This window comes from Manduca sexta, unplaced genomic scaffold (assembly GCF_014839805.1).
Source record: "Manduca sexta isolate Smith_Timp_Sample1 unplaced genomic scaffold, JHU_Msex_v1.0 HiC_scaffold_2589, whole genome shotgun sequence".
Lineage (NCBI taxonomy): Eukaryota > Metazoa > Arthropoda > Insecta > Lepidoptera > Sphingidae > Manduca > Manduca sexta.
In genome coordinates this window covers 1-5,587 of record NW_023593568.1, presented here as the reverse complement: position 1 = coordinate 5,587, position 5,587 = coordinate 1, and the positions used below count along the sequence as shown (strand labels likewise).

General features: G+C 46.4%; 1 pseudogene; it reads right to left on the bottom strand.

Annotated features, from left to right (window-relative positions):
• Window positions 1-1,327: 1,327 nt before the first annotated feature.
• Window positions 1,328-4,737, bottom strand: LOC119192294 (annotated as a pseudogene).
• Between the last annotated feature and the right edge of the window lie 850 nt (window positions 4,738-5,587).

The window sequence follows — 5,587 nt, the reverse complement described above, 5'->3', positions numbered from 1 at the left end:
GTGTGTGTGTGTGTGGGTCTTGGGATTATATATTTATAATATCATCATTAGTAGGTATCTAATTAGAAGAACTCTATGCATCTTTGTAAATATGAATTGTTTAGTTCATTTCTCAGATGCTCAAAACAATATGTGCAGATAAAAAAGAAAGGTTAATGACCGCAATTTTGCAATTTAATAAATTTATTAATAATCGTCTTAATGTGCAACTGTAAATTTTAATTTATGTTTTAGGGTAAGGTTGGGTTGTAGAATTTTTTGATGAATAAATAAACACACTGTGAAGATTCAATCAAGTTTAATCGTTCAACATTTTCGAGATCACAAACCGTGATTAAGAGAATCATTTTATAATCCGCTTTTTTTCTTTTAATTTTGTACAAAATATTATCTCTCGAATAAATTTCCAAGTGGAGATATAATTAACACGAAATGCAAATCATACGTTCATTGTGGGAGACAGTTCTGTAGAACGTACCGAGTTACCTGCTCACACGCACCACCGCTTTGGACAATACTTCCATAACATTACAATAACACACTCTATTAATAATTAGGAATGTACTTACAATATTAATAATCTCTCAATAATTTATAATTTTGATCACAGTGTCCTTAACTGTTAACTTTAACGTATAATACAATTCCGAGTCGAGACGTTAGGGTTATATATCTACAATTTATATAAAATACTGAGCAATAGAAAACATTTACACAACGAGCGCTTAGCTAACGCGATAGAGTCATCTATATCTTAACAATATTACCTTGTTCGTACGATTGGCACAACAATACGTTCGCATCCTTTAATATTTGGTATCGTCAGCGACACTAGCGTCACGCGCCCGACCTCGCTCGCCACCCGCCCTCCAACAGCCACCCTCGCACGTACAGACGTACAGACATACATACACATACATACACACACATCTACTACTCAGTGAACGGTTGAAAGGACGTCGTGCGTGACTTAGTATAGTTTTGACTTGAGGTAGAACTTAGGGGATCGAACTATGAACTACAGTAAGGGTACAACTAGGAATGTAATCGTCGAATGGCAACATACAGCTTCACTACTTAACCTAAACATGTAACAGTTCAGTGCGGTGCATCGGAAGTGATGCACGCCGGGTACAACATACATTTATACAAATTGTCTATCGAGTTTTACATATCGTGGGGAGGAGCGCCCGCGATGCGACGACGCTCAAACAGTGGACCGTGGTGGAGCTTACACTTACATACTAAAGAAAATAATGCATAGCTTTTCTTTTAGAACAAAGAAATTACGCAAATTTGGCTACACATATCACAAGTGAACGCTTACTGGCGACGACGTAACTATGTACATAATTGAATAATTCCCTGTAGCGAGCGTGGCGCGGCGCGGCGTCTACTTGCAGCGCCGCGTGGTCGGCGTGGTGGTGATGGTGGTGGTCGGCGTCGGCGTCGGGTGGTGGCACTCGGCGCGCGCGCAGATTGTGCAGCAGCGCGCGCAGCTGGTGCACGTGCATGCGCGTCACGCTCGGGTCGCCGCTCGCCTCCAGCCACGCGAGGAACTTGTCGCCGTGCTCCAGCGCCTCCGCCGCGCCCGCCTCCCACTCGCCGTTGGCCAGATTCTCGCTCCGGCTCTCTTTGTTCGCCGCTGTGGGGCTTGTGTTATTGAACAGCAAGTTGTCGAGGACGGTTCGCGCCTTTGTCTGGGTCTTGGCAGACTCATTGCTACGTTCCGTGGAAGGTTCTTTATTTTCTGTTCCCATATCGGGACTCGCGGGAGGTTCCGCGGCACGCGGTTCCTCTTTCGGAGTGCTGCGGGCCTCTTCCTCCCTCAAATGTGATCGTTCTGTGTGCATCGTCGTTAATACTTTTTCCTCCCTCGCCTTTGCCTTTGTCAGTTGGGAGTAGAGAATGTTTTCTGCGGTTTTGTCTTTTGGCACCTGTGCGGCAGACTTGTGCTTATCGTCGGGCAGTGGCATTGCTCCGCCGAATTGCTTGTAGTATTGCCACAGCCAGGAATTCCTGTTGTAATCCAGATGCGGATTGACAGGAGCAGCGGGCGCTACTGGTTTTGGTTGCATGGTGGCGTCGTTCGCTTTGCCCAGCTGCAGGGGATGAGCGGCGGTTGTCTGCGCGGTGAGATCTAACATAGCTTGTTGTGTTTTGAGCCAATACCACAGTGTGTCATCCACTGGTTGACTCGCAGTGGAGGTTGCTGTCCCATGGTGGCTAGACTTGGATCCGATATGGCGGTACGGATCTGAGTGATGTGACTTACTTCGGTGTTTGCTTTCATTCATGTTGAGCACGCCATTGTGTGCGGGTTTCGGTGAGCGCACGGAGCGCAGGAGACTAGACGGTTGCGCGGAGAGCGCGGACAGGCCAGGGTTGAGTTGCGCTAGCAATGTGAGGTTGGTTGCGATCTCATTTGAAACTCAGGCCTAGGTGTGAGTGTGCGAGGCCGGGGATGTGTCCGAGTCCCGACAACGGGCTGATAGCGCTCATGGAGACACTGGCACTAGGGTCGGGGCGCCGCTCGCGGGCGGGTGCGGCGCAGGCACGGGGTCTACTCGTTTGGTGGTCAACTCGACGGGTGCGTCAACTGGTTGTGGTGGGAGTTGTGCAGCGGCGGCGACGGGCGCGGTGAGGTCGAGTCCGGAGGGCGCAGGCGGCGAGGGCGCGGCGGGGGAGACAGTGCGCGCGCGCTTGTCGGGCGGCTCCCCGTCGTTACTCTTGTCAGTGTCGGGCGAAGACAGCCGTGAGGTCATGTAGCGCAGCTTGTCCTCGTTCTTGCACCAGCCGCGTAGCGTGGACTCGGGCACGCCGATGTCGCGCGCCACTGACGCTTTGGACTCGCCGTCGTTGACGCGCTGGATGGCCTCGATCTTGTCGCCGGGCGTCAGGGCGCGCATCGGACGCTTGCCCTTGGTCGCCATTTTCACCTCTCGCTTCCTATAACAAATTATTGCTGTTATTAAAACAATACAAATTAGTTGGTATTTAATATAGGTTCTGTATTGGTATTGATATTTAATGTTTTATGACTAATAGAGCTTGGTTAATGTCTGATGTCTGTATAGTACAATTGCGGTTTTATTGTCAAAGATACACAAGTGTACGCGACAAAAGTATTGATAATATATTATTATTTTTTTATGAAAATACGTTTCAAGTATGACACCACGAATTCTTAACCAGAGATAATTCATTTAAGAAATGAGCCTTTTAAATTGAATGTTTGTTTACGAATTACGCTCAATGGTCGGAACCTCCAAAAATTAACCCTAAAAATTCTATCATACAAATGATACAGACATAACATTTATTTTAAAGCGCAAAAAGCAATGAACACTGATATATTAATGGTCCAAGGAATTTTTAAACTCAAATCACATTCATTAGAGAACAGAGTATTGAAAAACTACAACCGCAATAACTAATACAAAACAGTATACAATAACACGAGCCGTCGTTAAATCGACTTATAAAAACATTAACGCGGCAAGCTATAAAGTTACGAAAAAGATAAACAAAAAGAAGACATAAAATTATGACCTACGACAACAGTAGCCGGCAAAAGTTGTCGGGTCGTTGACACGGTGACCTTGCGAGCGGTTACCGACTGTTCACTCGGTCACCGATAGATGGCTCTGTACGGTTGTTCCGAACTTTTGCACTTGCATTCTTATTTTGAAAAATGATTTTTATCATGTGATTATTTTGTTTATGATTTTGTTGTGTTGTGGGAATGTGATCGAACAATTTTTAATGCTAGATTTAAAGTTTTAAGTGAAATACCGACCTAAAAATTAATTGAAATAATATTGAACATTGTTTTAAAAGTAAAAAAAAGCAATATGTTTTTTTCTCTACTATAACTTAAGTGTTTTTTTTTGTTGTGAGATTTCATTGGTGGAATGAGCGGAAATAACATTTTGACGTGGGAGTGAACTTGAGTAGAGGTTTTTTAAAATTTACGCGCACAAAAAGATGTTAGCATATAAGCGAAAATGATATTTCTCGTGGAATTCGAAAATGGTGTAACTTTAATTAAATTTGTTTTTTTTATTTGCGTTACGATTTTCGTAAATTATTTCATTGTAGTGGATTCACTTAAAAAATCAGTCAAATTATTCGGAAAAACAACTCTAAGCATAGTTTGTTTTATTTAATGGATTTGTGTAAATTTTAAACGATGAGTGCATCAGGTTTTATAATTTCTACCGTCCTTTACGGCTGTAATATTTCGGCGTAATCACACGGCACCAAACCATTTTTCCAGGAGTTTTAGCTGGACTTTACTAAAGTGATTTCGGGCTCGGAATCGATTAAAATAAGTGTCGAAGCTTAGTGTCAGGTAATATTGGGAAAACCAGACAAAAATGATCTATGCGACGTACCTACATGGTAAGAAACTTTCTACTTTGATAAACTTTTATACAATTCAACATAGAGCTTTAATACACCACTAACACGATTCAAGGAAATTATTTGAAAACATAGGGAATAACAAAACACAGAGCGCGACGAACACAGTGGGGCGGGAGAAAAACTTTCGAAAACTTACTTGCGAGCGGGCACGTGTGCTGTGTTTACAATTTTGACAGGCCAGCCGTTATTGCTATATTATAAACGTCCGTGAATGAAGCACTCCGACCAATAAAAATATAGCTCGGGTGCGCAATGCGCGGCACGAGTCACTGGTTCCAGTTTCACTGATCAGTTGTTCACAAGTCACTGAGCGACGAGCGGCGCGGCGGAGCGGATGCGAGCGGAGCGCGAGTCAAGGCGTGCGTCGCGGGCCGCGCGAGCCGACTGTGTGCCCCGCGGTGATAAGGCCGCCCGGCGCCCGGCCCGCGGCCCGCGTCCGCGACCGGCCGCTCCTCTCCTTTGTGTCCGTCCGTCACGCCCCCCCGCCGGCCCCTCCGCGCCGCGCCACCGCCCGACGACGTCCGCCGCTCGCCGCTCGCGAGCCCAACGATCTTGCCGCCTCCTTCGAGCTGTAAACAGCCCACCTATCCCCGGCGCGATCTTCGCTCAAATTAATTATTTGTCATCACATGCGGTATGGGATACGTCTAACTTTTTTCTCGATGTGATATTGTTCGAGGTGCGAAAGTCGGCCTCGCTGAAGCCGATACGCCGCCACTTTTCTAAGTGCACAACTTTGTCTGGTAATAGCGTCTAGAGCCCGTCTACAAAGTACGTAATAGTTGTCAACTAATTACTGTGGCGAAGCGTCGTGTCGAGCCGCAGGCCGCGTCTCACGGCGCGGGTGTAAAACATAAATTAAGATAATACATAAGTACAATAACAAGCTTGTTGATACGCTACGTCGCGGCGGCGTCGTTTCGTAGCGCACGCTACAATATATTATACACATTTCGTAGCGTTTAATTTGTACTTTTTATGCGGTGTTCGTTGGCGCGATGCGCCTTGGCGTGGCGCTGCGCGGGTGGCGGCGGCGCGCCGGTGCGCGTGTACTTTTGCGCGTGCGGCGGTCCGCGAACCGCGGTCGCTGCTACCTGTCGCCTGCCCACCGCCGGCTGTGTGCGTAACTTGGTGAGGCGTCATTACATTAGCGACGGCA